The sequence below is a fragment of the Nyctibius grandis genome, chromosome 3, assembly GCF_013368605.1.
Source record: "Nyctibius grandis isolate bNycGra1 chromosome 3, bNycGra1.pri, whole genome shotgun sequence".
Taxonomy (NCBI): Eukaryota; Metazoa; Chordata; class Aves; order Nyctibiiformes; family Nyctibiidae; genus Nyctibius; species Nyctibius grandis.
This window is the reverse complement of record NC_090660.1, coordinates 31,982,742-32,002,448: the sequence shown is the minus strand read 5'-3', so window position 1 is coordinate 32,002,448 and position 19,707 is coordinate 31,982,742.

Sequence of the window (19,707 nt, the reverse complement as noted above, 5' to 3'; positions counted from 1 at the left end):
TCCCTCCTGTATCTGACTTGAGGCAAATGCAGCAAGCCCAAAAGAAAAAAAAAAAGGGCAAAATAAGCCCACAACAGCCAGTGACTTCATAATTAGCCCCGTTTTTCAAATATTTGAGTAAAATTCCTGCTCTGAACCTCTTGCATGTTTCAGTTTTGACGGTTCAACATCTGTACTGTTCCATTTTCACACTGATTTATGTGCTTCGGTCCTTCTAAGTCAAGATGGTTTGCTATGCATATTTTGATATGAACATTTCCTGTGTTGGTACATGTTTTCTTTTTCACACTTCATTATATATTTCTGTTTCCATATTCCATTACGTATGTCAGCTATTGTATCTCCTTTGGCATTTCACATGCCATGCTGCATTAGCATTTCAGTTCTTGGTTTTTGCTTGTCATTTTGAATGATTGTTATCACAAATAATTTTATTCTGATTTCACATCTCATTACTAATTTTCCAGACCCTCACAGTGTTCGTGTTACACCATACACTGGGGGGTTTGCTTCCCATCAGACACTGATTTTTCACAACTTGTTATGGATTTTTCTTTCTGCATTTCATCATACATTTAATCTTTCATAATTCATTCTGTGTTTTCCCTACTGCATCACATGATTCACTACTTAACTTTGCATCTTATTTGATTTTTCCTCTTTCATCTTAAAGGTGCATTTCTGGTTTTGCCTATCATTACTCTTTCAGGTTTTGTATTTCATGGCTTATTACAATTTTTCAACTTACTATGCATTTCTGATGTCAAACCCTATTATGAGTTTTCCTTTTCACATCTCATTACCCACTCAATATGAATGCTTTTTTACACCTCTTTTCCAGTTTCCTGTTTCAGTTTTTGCTGTGCGTGTTCATTTTCATTTCACTGCTTGGTTTTGCTTCGGTGTCTCATTATGTACTTTTAGATCTAATTAGGAGTTTCATGTATCATTGCTATTACTCAATTTCCTTTTTGTTGCCCATTACAGACTATGTGTAGCATTCTGAGCATGAACTTTCGGGTTTCCCCATGCATTTTCCTTTTCTGTCTTTCTTCAGTTAACTTCTTACATCTTATGATAAATTTCCTATATTCCTGCTAGCATCTTACTATGATTTTTCAAATCTGTCTTTTTTTTACACCTGAGTAAACTGTCTTTCTTTTGCACCTCAGTAAACATATTGTTTTAATATCTCATTACTCATTTGAATGGTATTTTATCACAAATTTCATTTTTGTATCTCATACTAGGTTTTCATTGACAGAATGCATAATGAACTTTCATTTTTGTATTTTTTGAAACTTGGGGGTTGTGGTGCCTCTTAGCATACATTTTCATATCTGCAAATCCTCACATGTTTCCTCTTCAGATTGTGCATCTTCTTCTGTGTTTTCTTTTTCAGAGCTATTTCTGCACTTTCCCTAATGCATGTTATTATCCAGCCTGATTTATTTCTAATGACATGTTTCAGATTTTGTAGCTCATGACACATTTCCGATTTTGAATACTCTCATGCTTTTCTTCTTTATCTATTTATGCATTTTTATTTTTGCATATCCTTATGAATTTCCCCTTTCAGAATGAATTTTCCTTTCTGTCTCTCACCAAGCTTAAATTTTTCTTGTAAGTTTTCCTGAATGAATCACCTGGTTTGATTTTTTAACTTACACTAACTCCTTTGGTGTATAACATTACCCATTTTAGATTTTTATGTCTCCTCTTTTAACGTTTACATCTGTTCTGCATGTCATTATGCAGCTCCATTATTCACATCTTGTTCCCCATTTGTCTTTAAAATGCTGTTACATATTTCCCTTTTACAAGTCCTTATGCATTGCTTATGCTGCATTTTTCCACTTAGAAATACTTGTTTATGTTTTTGAGCAGCTTCAGATGCATCAGATGTGACCTTTGCTCAGCTCATCATCCATTTCTCCACCATCTCATATTTTTTTCAGGTTTTCCTTTTGTTATGTATGTTCTTACTGCAGGTTTGTTTTTTTTTTTTACAATTGATTAGGTCTTAAATTGAACATCTCATTATGTTTTTCTTTTCACCTCTCATTGAAGCATTTAACTTTTTTAACTCAGGCTGCATTTTCATCTCTAACACATGTTCTTTTCTGTGTAGCTCAACATCTATTTTAATTTTCCTATCCCATGGACTCACATCCCCTTGCATGTATTCTTGCATCTCTTATTTCCCACTTGTCACTATGTTGCACTATTTCAAAGCACATCTGCCTTTTTTTGTATCACGCTACAGCTTTTCATTTTTACCTCTTATTTAATCTTTTAATTCTGTCACCTTACTTTGAATATTCTTTTCTCCAGGCTGTTATGTTTTCTTTTTTATATAACATTGCATATATTTTTATTTGCATTTCCTTCTGTTTACACATTTTTCTTTATTACACATCAGTCTGCGATGCTTTCTGCATTCCTTCACTTTTTCCTCTTCTTGCATACTTGCATTTCATTATGAGTTTTCCGTTTCATCATGCTTTTTTCTACTCACCTGACTTTTAAAGGTTTTACTTTTCACTTTTACACACGTTCGTTTTTACATATCAGCTTTCATTCTGTATCTCCTCAGAAAATATTTTTTCTCTTTTTGCATCTCATTGGTTTTTTTTGCTTCTCATTGAATGTGTTCCTTTCTGCAGCACAGTAGGTTTTGTTGGCAAATCTCATATACACCTCCTTTTTCACAGTGCTGAACTTGCCTGCCTCTCTTCCTGTCTCCCTTTCTGCCCCTCATTATGCAAGTTTTTCCACACACTAGTACAGATCTGGCTTTCATATCTCATAATTAGTTTTCATTCCCTTCTCTCTCACAATAATTTTGAGTAGCTGATCACAGGTATTTATTTTGCCTTTGTGTATACCATCTTAATGCCAAAACCAAAGTGTACTTCCTCATATGGTTTACTTTATCCTGCTTTCTTTTTTTTTATTTGATATTTGTGTATGTAAAAAATTTAAATTGATACTTCTCTCTTTTCTCCCTACTGGATGATGAAGTGCTTTTGGTACACAGAAAAAGCCAAGAGGGAATATAACAGAAAATACATACGTCAGCGTAGAAAATACATTGCAGACACTGTGGGAATACAGAAAGTTGAAGATGAATGTATGCCTGAAAGCATCATTAGGAACCTTTTGTCAGGTTTGTTCATTAAAATCATGCATATTTTGAAACGCTGATTGCATTAGCAAGCACTCTTCATTTTCATAATCATATTTACTTAATGAAAATCAGATTAGGTAGGTTCTCTGCTCTTCCCAGCTTACCTTGGGGGAGGGGAAAAAAGGTAAAAGAAATGTGGTTCTCTGGCTTGCTCCATGGATCCAGTAATACAGATTAGGAGAATGGTGATGGAGGTTGTGCGGCTGCCGCCCCCAAGTAACTGAACACCATCTGAAGAATCACAGAAATGCTGTTTGGAGGAGACCTCTGGAAGGTTCCATTTCAGCATCTCACCAGAGCTCTGAGGGCACTGCCTAGCCTCCAGAGCTCTGAGGGCACTGCCTAGCCTCCTGGCCCTGACCAGCCCCACCTGGGGCCTTCCCCTACCCTGCCCATGGCCCTGGAGCCCCATTTCAAGCTAAACCTGGGGCTTTCAGCCCCTGCCTGAGATGTGCTGTAGGAGTGCCAGTCTCCAGCCATGTCCCTGCCCATCTGGACCCTGATCTGCAGACTGTCTTCCCAGCTTGGTCTTAGACCTGCCTCTCCACTACAGACCTGCCTGGACTCTTGCCTGAACCTGGCTGTGCCCCCCCAGCCTGCCCCGCTCTCCCTGCTGGAACACTGTGGGTCTGGGAGCTGGTGGGCTTGTGAGCCCCTGCCCTGATAGCTACAGACCAGCACTTGGCTTGTTGCTCCTTGACCTCCTCTCAAGTGGGACAACACTACGTTGTGTCAGCTTGGGTTTTGCCAAGTCAGAGCTTGAAAGCCTCCAACCATACATACTCCACCTCTCCCTGGGCAATCTGTTCTGGTGCTGCATTGCCCTCCTGGTGAAGCCCCCAAGCTGCAGAATGCAGCTATTGCTATTCGTTATATTGCCTGGCGCTATGGTGAAATGTTTTTTTCCCTTGACTTTGTAGTTCCCTCTTCAAGCAGTGTAGGCAGTGATCACATAGTCCTCCTAGTCTCTTTGCTAAATCCTCCTCAGCCAGAGAGGAGAACAGAACAAGGCCATTGATGCTGTCTGTGTTTGTGTGTGGGCTGAGTGTGTCTGTCTGTGTTGATCTGTGCAGCTGGATGTGTGCAGATGTATACAATGTGTTTTTCACACATGCACGTGTGCATGTGTCTGTGGCCAATACATGCTCAGCCTTGTTACTGGGTGGTCCTGGAGGCATGGAGGTGCAGCAGCATTTCTCTCCTGAACTACTGGGTTTGGCAAATCCTAACAGTCATAACCATACCTCTATGTCAGTGTCCTCTACATATTTGCTGAAGACGGACTCTGTCACCATCCAGGCCACTGAAGAAAATGTTGAACCACATGGGCACCAGCATGAATCTCTGTTTCACTCACTGTCATAGAATCGTAGAATGGTTTGGGTTGGAAGGGACCTTAAAGATCATCTAGTTCCAACCCCCCTGCCACAGTCAGGGACACCTTTCCACTAGATCAGGTTGCTCAAAGCCTCATGCAATCCGGCCTTAAACACTGCCAGGGAGGGGGCATCCACAGCTTCTCTGGGCAACCTGTTCCAGTGTCTCACCACCCTCACAGGAAAGCATTTCTTCCTAATATCTAATCTAAGTCTACCCTCTTTCAGTGTAAAACCATTCACCCTCATCCTGTCACTACTTGCCCTTGTAAAAAACCCCTCTCCCGCTTTCCTGTAGGCCTCCTTCAGGTACTGGAAGGCTGCTAGAAGGTCTCCCCAGAGCCTTCTCTTCTCCAGGCTCATCTTTCAGCTGGACATTGATCACAACCTTCTGAGCACATTAGTCCAAACAATTTTAAGCCCATCTAAGACTCTTCTTCATTACACTCATTCTCAGTTTTCAAATGAGGATGCTGTGGGAGGAAGTACCTAAAGTCAAAGTATATCACACCCACTTCTCTCCCGAAGTTTTGTGTAGTTTTCCACTTCCTTTTTCTTCTGTCTCCAAGAGGCATGTCAGGAAAGAAAGAAAAACTCTCTGATCCTTACATCTTTCCTGTGGTGGGAATTTCAGACATGTTAGTATGAAACGTTAATCACACTGATTGATTATTATTTCCATACCTGATATGAGCTGCTACAAGCTGTAACTGGTGAGAGACACATATGGTCTCGCTCCCTGTATCTAGTACGCAGGGTCATAAAGTTGGAAAAGAGTTGGAGCTCTGTTCTGGCAACAAGTGAATTGGAAGTGTTGAAGGAGAAACAGGCTAATGGGGAATTAGTTCCCTTGAATACGCACTGGTTTGATCCCATGCCTGTGAAACTTTTCTCAGCAGTTTGATCAAGGACTGTGGCTTTTTATGATTTTCTGTGTTATCAGTGTTATTAGTTGTCTAAATATTGTCTCAAAGTGCACTTAACTGCAAAATTATTTTTACAGGAGAGGAAACAAAAGATGTTACTCACAAATAAACTTGCCTGTTGAAGATAAATGATATTTGAAGCTGAAAAGTGAAACAAGTAGGAAACAAATGAACTCTTAGTTTAATCTCTCAGTGCCAGTAAAATGAAGATCTTATATCGGTTTCAGTTGTGAGAGAAATACCTCAGCACAGGACTGATTTTCTTGCTTCATTTCATGAACATGTAGAGTAAATAAGCCCATTTAAGTGAGCAAAGTGTAAAACAACATAAGTACAATACAGCAAAGACTTTTAACTCAGGATAAAAGTGGGCCCAGTACCTACCCAACATTCATCCTTTTTTTGCATCGTTCTTGAAATTCTGCTTAGAGAGGATGATAGATCTTTGAACATTCCTTTGTATCTGTCCTTAATTTCTACATTTCTGAATGCTTAAGAGCAACATGTTACTTGTTTACATGTCACTGTTAAAATTAAAACCTAAAATCCCCAAACATTATAGCAATTTAAAGGGATATGAATAAATGAGATTATGAGGGAAATCTTTGTGCACAAATACTTCCTATATGGATATTATCTCCCCTAATCACAGTTCATTTAGTTTCAGAGTGTGCTACGAAATGTGTATTTGTCTGGACAGCAGTTTCCTGTGAATCTGGAAGGCACTTGGTTTGCTGCTGTACATAATTTTGTTCCTGGCTGGCACTTGTATCACTGATGTGTAACCTGAATATGACTGTAGCTGCTTATTGCATTCACATTTGTTCTGAGTGAAGGTAGGCAAGAAAAAGCACAATAACTTTGTTCAACCTCTGACCTCTTTCGAAAGGACATGCAAGGTCAGCATCCTTTGTGTCATGTGTTCCTTTTGCAGTTCTTTGTAAGCCATTAAACAAATTAACTGCACAAAGAACATATGGAAATTGCAGTTCCATTGTGCCTTTCAGTATATCAAATATGAATATTATTTTCCATTTTCATTCACTGTCTGTGAGAGACAAGATGCCTGCACTTGTTATCTGACAGATTTTCATGGGAATGAAAGATAATCAAGGGATTCTTCTACTGAAGATTCATATTCTGGACACCTGACTGTCTGGATTCTGGTGTTGAGTGCTGGCCTAATACTCCCTCGTGGCCAAAGGTTTAAGCTAGCTGATAACTTTTACATATGTACACAAGACAGCTGGAAGTATTTCAGAAGTTCAAGGTCAGACTAAGCTGGCATAGCCTGGGAGCAGTGCCTGAAATCATGGACTGCACCAGGCTATTGCCCAGTGTGAACATATTTGGAAAATATTAGGGCAGTATTCAAGACTGGAGATCTGACAATCCAGCTGCATCCCCTGTAGATGTAAAAAAACAGCAACAAATAAGCAAAACCAAAATAAAGTTTTGCATTTTGTTATAAACATGATGGTCTAAAGATACCATTGGGATAAGGCCTATAGGCAGCAATATCTTGTTAGACTAAGTGGTACAATGAGGGGAAAAGTAGACAAGTTTTGAGCAGGCAGTCTCTTCTCCAGGAGCAGCAGACATCAGACATAATTAGAGATTCAGATTACTTCCTCTGAGGTGAGTTACTTATCAGACTAACATTGCAAGGAAAGGTATCTGGAGTCTTCAGAGCAGACAGTGTATTAGTACAAGGCTGGGAAGAAAGAGAGAGAGAGAGAGGTTTTATATTATGTGGAGCACAAAAAGGTTGGAGGGGGACGAAGGAGACTATAATGTGCCATAGAAAGTGTCTCTATGAAGCCGGGGGTCTTGATGTCCTGATGTTGTGCATTTAATTCCTGGGTGCATCTGTGCACAGTGTTTTGTAGGTCTCCCTTGAGGATCAGGACTGAGAGATGAAGTGCTTGTTCTGTGCAAAGCACTTCATTGCTGGATGGATGTTTCATCCTTTACACATTATCACAGGATTTAATTCTGGCTGCTTACTTTAACCCCCACAGTTCCTGAGAGCTTTTGGTGTGCTGAGTGAAGTGTGCAGAGGTCAGAGCTGAGAGTGGAGTAAGCTCACTGGTAGATTTCTTTGGGGATCTGGGCTTACGCTTGTGTTGTTCAACACATTCATCAACAGGCTAGAAAAGGAAGTAAACAGTGAGGTGACAAAGTTTACAGCTGATACTGAGGTACCAGAGTGATAAAAAAGTGCCCACTTTTTTACTACAGCAGAAAATCATCATGGTACTAGCTGGGCACTACAGTGGATCATGAAATTCTTGTTAGTAAACATGAAGTGATGTACATGAGGGAAAGAATAATCCTAATTACACATATAAAAAGAATGGCTCTGAGCTGACTGTTACCCCTCGGGAGTGAGAATTCGCAGTTACAAAAGATGCTTCCATGCATAAGTCAGCTCAGTGCTCTGAGGTGGCTGAAAAACAAACAGAGCATTATGAGGGGGGCAGGCTCGGTTCTACAGCTGCTCTTGGTCAGGAGAACCAGGATACTAGAATCAGCACCAAGAGATGTATTTTTAGGTATTGACCCAACATGGCCTATCCTTATATTGATGATTATATCACATAGTAGTGGTGTTCTGTTGACAAACTTTTGTTTGGTTGCAACAGATTTCTTCTGCAGTCTAGATCCCTTTGCTATATTTTGTACATTGGAAACGTACTGCTGAATTTAGCAAGTTGCAGGGGCTTATTAGAGGTTATCAGCAAGGTTTCATAGATAGTCTAGGGAAGGGCTTTTGAGTTTACAAGTCTGCCTAATGTTTCCAGCTGTGTCCACTTGCTTTAGTTGTCAGGATTCAAGGACTGAGTAGCAGGACTGAGCAAAAGTCCTGTGGTCCAACATGTTCACATACATCACTCACCTTTCAAAAGTAATACATAATTCCAGCAACATTCCACCTACCTTTTCCAAATAAATAACCAGCCCACTTCCAGAAGTTTTAGTTTGTCTTATTCTATTTTTTCTCTATTAAAACCACTTTTTCTCCTCATCTGCCTGCTGAAAATGAAACTACAAATGCAATGATTATGTGCTCCCAAAACGTTTTGCTCCATGGCTGGATATACAAGATCTCTGATGACAAATAGTAGCTCATTGGTCATTTTCTGCTGACTTGCATGTAAAATTGTCTGAGGGTAATCAGAAAATTGGCAACTCTTGCCATTGTAAACTTTCCAGAGCACAGTTTGAGTGCATAGTTTTCTTTATAAGTTTGGGTAAAAGAAGGTTGGAGGGGGAGGGGGAAACGTCATTGCAGTCTTCCTTTACCTAAAGGAGTGGCAGAGAAGATGGAGCCAGACTCCTCCTGGGAAATATCCATCCTCAGAGATTTCTGAAATGTGATGAGACAAGGTGTGATAAAACACGGAAGTTAGTCTTATTTGGAGGAGGAAACTGGACTAGGTGACCTTCTGAGGTCCCTTTCAATCTAAAGTATTCTATAATTCTTTGAATATGATCCTGTGAACTGAAGGTATCTGGTAACTTCTTTTCTAAGCTTTGTAGAAAATCATCACATAATATGTCACAGATCTACTTAAGAATTTTCTGTGGTATTGGCCAAAGAAAGTTGGAAGAAACTGTAGATAAATATTATATAAATGCTAGATAAATACTGCATTACTGCTATTTTACTTTAAACAAAAGGGTAAGTCATCCTAAACTGAGAAATCATGTGTCAATATACAGTTCACATTAAAGAATCCTATGGACTACTCTGAATGTGACTATTGCCTTTACAGAATGCATAAATAGAAACAACCTTGTCTTCTTTAGTAAAATGTATTATATTTTTGCTATTTTTTTTTCTAAAAACAAAAGATTAGAATAACAGAATAAGTAGGTTATTTTCTTCTTCAGTTTGAAGAATCTCTTTTTTATAAGGAAGGATTCACATGAATTGCATGAAGAAAAGAAAAATATTTCAGCTGTGGGCTGTGGAAGTGATCTGTTTTGCCTTCTGTTTTTATCACAGCCAAGTTTCTGCAAGGTGTAATAAATTCTCAGTGGCCAACTGTTCAAACTATCTGATAAGAACAAGGTTACCTGTCAAAGAGTGAAAGAAATAGACATCCTGTGCTGGCTGAAGTACGGACTGCCTGTTGGCTAGATTTGCAGCTGTTGTGAATTGTGAAAAATTACATAGAATAAGTGATCATATAAATTTAAGAAACTGAGAATCCCATCTGTTAATTTTAACTAATTAGATTCTGTAAGAATTGAGGCACAAAAGATTATGTGATTGAATAATAACAAAGTGTGGATTGGAGTCTTTTCTATGCCTGAAGCACACTCCAGTTTCATACAGCACCTTTTCATATAGTGTTCAAAATCTCCTTCAAAGCCACAAAAGTAAATGACTCCCCTCCCTGACCTCTGGTTGTCTTCAAAATTCTAATCTGGAATTTCTTGACTACTGTAAGAAGATTTGATGTGACTGATGCGTCTCTCAAGGAAGAGTATTTTGCCCTCAAGCTCACTAAAGAGTACTGTGATCCAAAGTGGACTTGATCGCAAGTCATTTTTGAGACTTAATGTTGTTTTCATATGTAGCTCTTTCCCAAGCCCCAAGAAAACTGTGCTTTCCTCAGACTTGAAAATTACAGCAAAAAATCCATGACCACATTTGAAGCAAGGCAAGGAGTCATCTATGAGTGTAAGCCAAATCATTTAATGCTACTTTTTGCCAGATCCAGTCCATCATTTTCAAGGCAGGTGACAAGTCTGAGGTCAAGCGAGGTAGTCAGTCCACAGCTCAGGCACAGCTATCGGGTTCATGGCCAGCCACAGGTATGCTATGATACTGCTAGAGACAAGCAAACGTACAGCATAGATCAGACTAACAGGGACTAATGGCCCAGGATGGAGCCTAAATGGGCCTGGACTTATGAGTAGAAGGGGTGGATGAAGCCTACGGGTGAGGTTGACCAAGGCTTCTTAGTGCCCTCAGGGCTCTGACACTTCTTGGAACTGTCAAGAATTGTCACTATCATTACACAAACAGAAGACAATGAGATTTTTGACCCTGAAGTTGACTGTCTCTGAGTCCACTGTGAGCCTTAGAACTTCGTTAGATGTTTCCCATGGTCATCCTACCTCTTTCAGTGTACAGCCCAGCTGGAGATAATTTAAGTAAGTGTCTCTTCATTATCTGTTTTTTCTCCTTATTTTTCAATGAGACCTTGTTTATTATACGCCATTCAGAACTCACTCTGACGAAAAAACAAAATATTTTCTTCACAAACTATTGTCTGGAAGTCTTCACAATATTATGAGTATGCATGATACATTGTTATTGTACCTTCACCGTACCCCTGAGGGGAAGGAGACTCTCATAGATTTAGAGAAACTGCACTATTCATTTAATTTCAAGCTGCAAGTACTTGGTACAGTCACAAATCAGAAAAATGAATTTAAGTCAGGCAATAGAGTGTCAGTTAAGGAATCCAAGAATAGAAGAACGTAAATGAGTTATTACCTTCAGGTAACTTCATTTATTAATTTAACAAGCATCATTACAAGAACACTGAAGAGGCAAGGCTGCATACCAAGTCTACTAATGAGCATTTAATTTCCTTGATCAGGAGACCAATGTGTTCTCACATGGTCTCCTGCCTTGATCACACCATACTTTCAAACTCTGGCAGTTCTACTGCCTCTGTTATTATGCTGTCATTTTTCATCTACAAGGCAGATACATCTAGTGTGCTGAATTAGATATTTAAGAGAAAAAAAAGAGGATTTTTGTAGTGGATATTAATGTTCATACTTCTGAACTTTTTGCCCTTGAGTCTACTCATAATATTTCCTTTGTATGACGTTTGTAAGCTTTTCTTCTGTTTTGAAAGAGCACAGATTCCATCACAGAGGAGACGGTCACAGAGCCCATCATAAGCAGACCTCTTGCACACCTGTTTGTCACTAAAGATAATGGAAAGACTAACATCAACAGCTGGTGTTATCTTCTATTTAAATCAGCCCTCATTCCACAGATGTTTGTTAACAGCAGAGGAATGACAAAAACTTGAGAACTGTAGGCACCATGAGACTTTCTAGAGTGGAAAGATATACTTATTGCCACAGGCTGTCATCCCATCGCAGTGCCTTTTCCAGTCTGTACTCCTCTTTCTTGCATATCTTTTTCTGTCTTAGCTCCCCAAGTGAAGCAAAAGAGAAATAATGTTGCATTGTGAGTCTTATGGAAGACGTTGTGTTTGAGGAGTCAGTGATCTTGAGCAAGCCCTGACAGCCATACTGGGTCTTGTGCTTAATATGCCCATACATTCACATGGGCGACTGCTGCATTACACCAGGTATATAGCAACAGAGAGCAACGTGCTGGAAGGCTCTGGATATGTACTGCTCCTGGATACAGTTCCTAGATATGTTTGCTGAGTGGGCAAAAAGTGGGCATAAAGAAAGAGACCTGTCAAAAGAAGATATATAGTTTTGTTTGCTCTACTAGATATAAGGAGACATGGTACTGGGTGGGAGGGAACCTCACTATGGATGGGATCTGTGCAGTGTGCTGTGGCTATGTGTTGGGGCTTGTCTGATGCCACAGGAGAGTAGGGTTCCCAGCACCTGAAGAAATGTAAGATTTGCTCACTAACTGTATTTCTCTTCCTATTTCTATTGTGTTGTTGCTATTATTATTATTATTATTAAAACAGTTTTGTTACACCATTTGCTGCTGTGCCTTTCCTGCTGAGATCCAGAAAGAAGCCTGCACCCCTCCCTGTGCAGAGCAACTGTGCAGCTGAATGAGGAGGAGGGAGTTAACAGTTCCTTTATGAAATACATAAATAGTTCATATTGTTTACATTAAGGACTTTGACAGGAGATGTCATTTAAGGCTTTGAGGGGTAGAGTGCCTCCTGTGATACGTAGTTGTTAAACTGTGCAGTGAAGGAATGGTGAGAAACATATGTGTTGTCATACCACTCCCCCATGACACTTTCCATCTTTTTGCATACAGAAGGGGAATAGCTCCAAGACTTTGTGGGGAGGTTGCATCATACATCACTTTGTGGAGAAAGCATTTCAGCATTTGCATCTAAGCTGAGCATTGTGTATAGCTCCTTTCTTAATAAAAAAATCAACATAAGAGCAAAACATTTTTTGCTACACTGCCTGCCTATTTTATTCTTCCTATTAGTTAGAAAGCACTTTCAGGATGGATAACATGATATTCTGCTAGTAGAACATTAAGTTCTACTGTTAAGTCAAACTCCTGTGAATGCAAAGCAAGTCAGACATTTCACTGCAATCCATTGTTCTATTACCAGGGATATCATTAGCAGAGTTCATTAAATACCTCTTCCAGTTCCAGTGAAGTCTTATCTTCACCTTTTCATCTGGAGAGAATAGTATATTTCTCAGCCTGCTAGATAAAACAAACAGAAAAAAAGCCCAGGGAGACTGAATTATCACTGAAAGGAACTTTCTCTCTCTTTAGCTCTCTCTTTTTTTTGTCTCACTCCCCGCTTTTTTTTCCTTCCTAAAAAGATACTTACTTTCTATTCAGCAGTAGGTTCTTCTCATGCTGAACTCTCATCAGTGAGAAGATATGCTAATGCAATATATTGCTGTCCTCCAAATCTTAGCTGATATTTCTCAGTCTTAGTATACACATTCAGACTATGCTTTCAGATTATCCAAGAAAAAAAAGAAACTATCTTAGGAATTTAACTTTTCTTATAGTTTCTTTTCAATAAAGAAGAGCAACAAATCAAGTTCAAAACTCTTAAACTCTTCTTAGGTGAAGATGAGCCTGAATTGCCCTGTGAAGTCAAGTGTCTTGTTCTGCAAATTCCTCTCTGAAGTGAGTTCAGCAGGGTTGAGGACTCTTCCACCAGGACCAGGAGAATATATGGTGTCTCCACAGAAATAATGTACATTTCGTACTTGTTTTCTGATAGTAGACTACGGTTAAGTGTTCTGCAGAGTAGTCCTGTGATTAACAGTCCTAAAAAGCAAACCTCTAGCACCTTGTATCCAAACAGTCATAAAGCCTTTTAGAAAATAAATGCCAGGGCTTGGAAAATACAGCATAATTTCTTTAGAGAAATCACATATGTTTTTGTTTGGACAAGATCACACATTTTCATGATAAATTTCTTTCAGACATTTGAATAGCCAAATACTGGGTATATAAATGTAAGTTCTGAATTATTTTATCCACTTGAGAAAATACTACCAGAATGCAAAGCAGAAGAATTAATTTTGTCAGCTTCCTATTTGGTAGACCTTGGTGCAACAATAAATCTGGATGACAGATTCACTGAGAGATTTGTGAGATCTGTAGAAAGGTTACAGATACAGGGAGAGAAGAGATTTTAACGAAAAAAAAGAAAGAAACAGGGACTATTTTAATAATTGTTTGCATTAAATTTTTTTCCTAAGCAAAAATATCTCTAGCAGAACAACTCTTACCTGTGAACTCAGAATTAACGATACTAATAGTGACTCCTATTGTCAAGAATAGTATATTTTCCTATATTTGTTTTCACCCTGCATGAATGATTCAGTCTTATACCACCTAAAGGGGGATTATATAGAACAGGGGGCACGACTCTTCTCAAAAGCACAACAGAGGAAAGGGAACAGGCAGCACTTAAAAGGAAAATTCTGAATAGTTGTAAGGAAAAAATTCTTCACCACAAGAGCATTCAATTGCTGAAATATGTTGCTCAGGGAAGTTGTGGAATTGGCATCCTTTGAGGAGTTCAATACTCATGTGGACAAGACCCTGAGCAACCTGAATTAGCTTTGAAGACAGTGTTGCTTGGAATTGTGCTTGAGTCAGAAGACCTTCAGAGTTCCTTTCAGTTTAAGTGCTCCTGTTACCTGATGATTTCAGTTACACCACTGAGTGATAAGTAAACAAAACCCAACAGGATTAAGAACCAACTTTGCTGAGAAAAGGCATGGAACTGCATGAGTACCTGAGGACCAAACAGCAAAATACGTTTCATTCAGTCCTGAAAAGGAGTGTAAGAGGGGGCATGCTGTGACAGCAGTGGCTGCTGAGTTCAGAAATACGTGGAAGTATTTCACACGCTGCAGATCAACGTGTGGAATTTTCTGCATTGGGAAGTCATGATGTGAATTATTGAGGTAAAGCAATATCTAGTTAGATGTATAGAAAAATTATGACATTTGCTTCTCCATAATGCTAAACAAGGTGCAATCCAATATATACATTTTGAGATACAAACTGATAACCTGCAGCACCTTTTGTATTTATGGTGCTAAAGGTTAAGCCAGAGTATTTTAGATATAAATTACTTAAATATTTCAGTTTTGCAGTTCTCTGTAGTAGAGGTGAGCATGAAAACCAGAACACTAAGATAAACAAGCTAGTGCTAAGATCCTATCAAGTATTACTGGTATCCATCTCTTTCTCTTTGCTTATCTGTGCAGATTAGATGCCTGTGGGAAAGTGTCCTTTGAGAATTCCAGGAAAGCTCTCCCCATGCTCTGTGATGAAAGTGAGTCTTGCTGGGTATTCAAAATTAGAAAGGAGGAGTATACACTCCTTTTTCTTCTACACTTACAGTATGGTCAGTGCAGCAAAAAAAGGTTGTTAAAAGATAAGATGCAAGCAATAGTTCTGAAATTGCAAAGGCGTTCCTGCCTGTAGTATTCTGTACACCGGTATGAATTGTTTTTCTGAGCGTGTCATGCAGCTGTTATGTCTTGCTGCAGCACTGTCACTCTCTTGGGTTAGCAAAACCAGCAGGTTTCACATTCTTCTTCTAAGGAGGTGTTTTTTTTAATTTTAGGTTTAGAGGATTATAGTAAAAGGTGAGCTAATATGACAGTAATTTTGTAATAGACAGCAATGATTCATGGCATTGGAATGTGATGTGCCGTCTGGAACAGATCACAATGTTGATCAAAGATAATAAAAGCATAAGCATTGACAAGAACTTTTCAACTTATTCAAAATCTGGAAATGTGTGCCGAGGAAGGCTTCAATCAGTTTCCTTTTATGTTCATATCATATATTCTCTACCTCTTAATTTCTTAGTTATAGTAATTTTCATTACCAATAAGATTGGATCACATTTGAAACTGAGCTATTATAAATGTCTTTGATCCTCTGAAAGTCTTTTGACAAAAAATTTCAAACATTACAAAAACTAATTATGGCAACTGAGTAATGCATTTCTGAGTTTTGTTAGAGCATTGCTAAAGATAAATCTTAAGAGCCAATAAAACTAGTGAAAAGTTTAGTCTAGATTTATTTTGAAGAATTAATGTGTTTGTGATGGTGTATTTTATTCCAGAATAGTATCTACAGTTTTAGATATGAGAAGACTGTGCATCTCTCCAGTTATTTTCTAAAACAGTGTTCTCACCAATGAGAAATTCAGTCCACACCTGATCTGGAGATAACTAAAGAGAACAAAAATAACATGCTCACATTGCTGATCTTTGGGTATTACCTGATGTATAAGGATGAAGAGAAAAACCCTTTTTTATGAAAAACACAGAGGCGTGAAGACCCTTATTTATGCACGTGTTGTATAGCTGTTACTCTATTTTGTAATTAGCTTAAGTTATAAAGAAGGTTTCATAACCAGACGAAAATGAGAATAATGAGATGATTTAAAAATATCCAAAAGCATTATTCCCTTCTGTCAAACCCAGGTACTGCCAGCTGCTGTGTGAAGAGAACAGGAGAGTAAGTTGATAACCTTAACAATGAGTGGGTAACACGTCTGTATTTCCATAATGTGTTTAAGTGATCTCAGTACTCTGTTAGCAACTTGTTTCTCCCTTTGTCTTTTCTCTTCTCTTATCTTCTTTCTTTTCTCCTGTAATTTTCAATTGAGATCTCTGTACTTTGAAGTTACAGCATGGAAGAAATCTGGTTGTACTTTCTCTGATCTTGTGGTTCTCAGTCAATGTGAGCACTGATCCAGGTCTGGTTACCTATCTGCAGGGGAAATAGATCAGCCTAGAGCAGAAGAGTCGTGCTTCTGTAGCCCAGGACTCTCCATCGAAGTGTGCTCTGGGGCCACATTTCATGGTAGGCATTAGTTGATGCAGCAGAAGTAGAAGCTCAGAACACAGTTTTTTTGCAGCCACAGGAACCTGCCTTCTTAAAATGGGACCCCAGGCTCATCCTCCCCATTTTTCCCACTTTTTTTTTGTCACAGGTCTCACCTGTCCAAGTCAGGAATCCAACCCCAGCTTCACCACCTCCTACTATAAACACTCACCTTCTGCCATGAAGTCTGGAGACCACTAAGCCTTCCTCACCCACTGGCAGTATGTTCTGCCTCAGCCAGTACCATGTGCTGAGCCATAAATACAGACACCCAAGGGGATTATGTCAGGCACCACTAGCTGGACCTCACACATCAACGAGTTATGGCCAGGTAAGCACTGCACTGCAGCAGCACATTGGGAAAAAGCGTATTCTCATAACATTTCCAGAGATGACTCTCTCTACATTCTAGGCCTTACCTTACCTGATATTTTACCTGATATTGGCCATGTCCACTCTTAGTCTGAAAGGGACTCAAGTCTTCTCTATGCACAGCAGAAACAAAAGCTAAGCACGTTAGTACTGAGAAGCCATAGACACCCTCTCCATGTCCAACAGTGGGAATTAAAAAAAAGATAATAAACTAACAGAAGCTGAAGCAATGTGACTGTGCCTTGGTAGTTCATCAGGGGTGCTGAGGGATTAAGGTTTGCTTCTGTACTGTAAGTGTTGATGGTACAGAAATTCTCTTAAAATGAGTTTTTCTGGTGTTATAGCATTTTGTCAGAAGTCAGTGGGCACAATATTCTCTCTTTTTTTCCTCCAACTTGTTCAGAAATCTCACATTTGAGAGTGATGTCTGAAAATGCTCTTGTGCCAGGAGATATTTTTATTTCCAATTCTGTGATAAAATTTCTGGAAATAAATTCTGCCAAAAACAGTAATTAAAGAGACCTTCCAACTGTGCCATAGACTGCCCGTTCGTGTTTGTTTTCTGCACAAGCAACAAAACCAGTCATGACAGTAAAATATTCTGCTGGCATATCTTGGAGGCATATGTTCACCAAAAAGCCTTGCTCAATTTCTAGATTCCCAGCCCAAATAATTAGCAGTATTTGCTATTAAGTTAGAAAGAGCTGAAACTGATAATTCCACTTCAGATGTTTAAGAATATATGTTACACAAGGGCATACCATACATCCAAGCTTACTACAACACTTTTCCAGGGAACACATTTTTTTTCCCCATCTCGGGCAGATCAGTGTGGCTGTCTTCACTGGCAAAGCTGTCATTTTAAAGAAGTTTCTAAGCTTCAAGAGTGGGAGCAAGTGCTGCGCCTTTTCTGCACTCTCTCAAGAAACAGACATCTTCTGCTTCCCACTGAACTCCCTTGAAAGTCTCCCAAACTATAATCATCCTTACCCTTCCCACCTCATGTCTTCTCGTTGGTACCCCCCTTTCTAACAGCTTCCTTTGATTCTCTTAATGCTGCCTGGTACTGATTCTAAACCTGACCGGAGCAAAGCAGAATAGCCGACACTTGTTAAGACTTCCTTATTTCAACATCAAATGCCATGCCCTGTATGAGAAGCAAACAAAATCTAAAAAAAAAAACCCCACAACCCATATGTTTTTAATACTGAGTGTGAAGTTTGGGCTAGAATACCATTAATACCATTTTAAAGAGGAAATTTGCAAAATTAAGTTTTCCACGCTTTCTGATATTCCTTCTGTACCTTGCCAATGTGACAGAAGAGTCCCACAGAGTCCAGCTCTTCAAGTACATCCTTTCAGTTCTCTTGTGAACTTTTTAAGAAATCTGAAATGTTAGCAGTAGAATAGAAGTTATTTTGTCTGCATTTCAAATCATGATAACCACTAGGAGTAATTCAGAACACTTTTTTTTTTAATACCTTTGAGGAGAGTGCATGCAACAGCCAATGTGTTGTTTAACTGAATAACTCAAAATCAGATTGGGCAGGTTCAGCCTAAAGTTTGAAAAGTATCATGTACAGCCAGGAACAAACTTCTGAGGTCTGAAGTAATCTCTTCAACAGACTCTAACTGAAGCAAAGCAGGAAAACAAGTTGAAAAGCTGAGAGCTTTTAAATAATCAGAAACACAAGGTGATTTACATAATGTTTGACTGGTTTCTTAAAAATGTAGCAGAACAGGATATCTAGAAGATAATGCGTGCTGCAAGGTCAGCACTGATAGCAACTGTTTTCTTTAATACATTTAAAGCTATTTAAATCAATTAACATGACTCAGAACAGACTTACAGAAATAAATAGTAATACAGTTTCACCTTTATAACACGGGCAAAAATGACTAATGAGGTGTCTGTGAAATAACAGTGCCCTTAGTATGGGGGATTTATGTAATGAATATTAATTAAAAAAAAATCAGTTAAAAAAAATTCTGTAGTTTTACTCTTCCTTCTGAAAAGATGGATTTTGTTAAAAAAAATACTAGAAAAATGAGACAGTAGGACCATAGGAAAATTCAGTCTGGAATGTAACTCAAGAAGTCATCTAGCTGAACGTCCACCTCAAAGAAGGGTCATTTATATGAGGTCAGGTTAGGTTACTTGGGGCTTTATCCAGTCTGGCCTTGAAAATCTCCAAAGATGGAAACTGTACAAGTTCTCTGGGCAAGCTGTTCCACTACATGACTGTCCTCATGGTGAAAAAAGTTCTCCTTATAGTGAGTCTGAATCTCTTTTGTTTTACGTTATGCCCATTGTCTCTGGTCCTCCCATCATACACTACCATGAAGAGCCTGGCTCCATCTTCTTGGTGACCTCCTCATCAGAATCTGTGTCAGCTATCAATAAACCATTCATCTCAGTCAGCAACATTTCCTTGTTAGTGAATATCAGATCCAACTGTGCATCACCTTTGCTTGCCCAAACAAGTGCTTTTATGAATAAGTTACCCTTGACACACACCAAAATTTTCCTTAGCTTCTTGCATCTCACCGTGTTGCTATTCCGACTAAGATCTATGATTTATAGAATTACTGGAGTTGTTTAAGAAAGGCTTCTCTGCAAAGCTGCTTTCCAGCTAATTGGCTCCCAGCATGTATTGGTGCATAGGGTTATTCCTCTCAATGTGTAGGGCTTTCATTTCCCTTTGTTGAACTGCATGAGGTTCCTCTTTGCAGATCTCTCCAGCC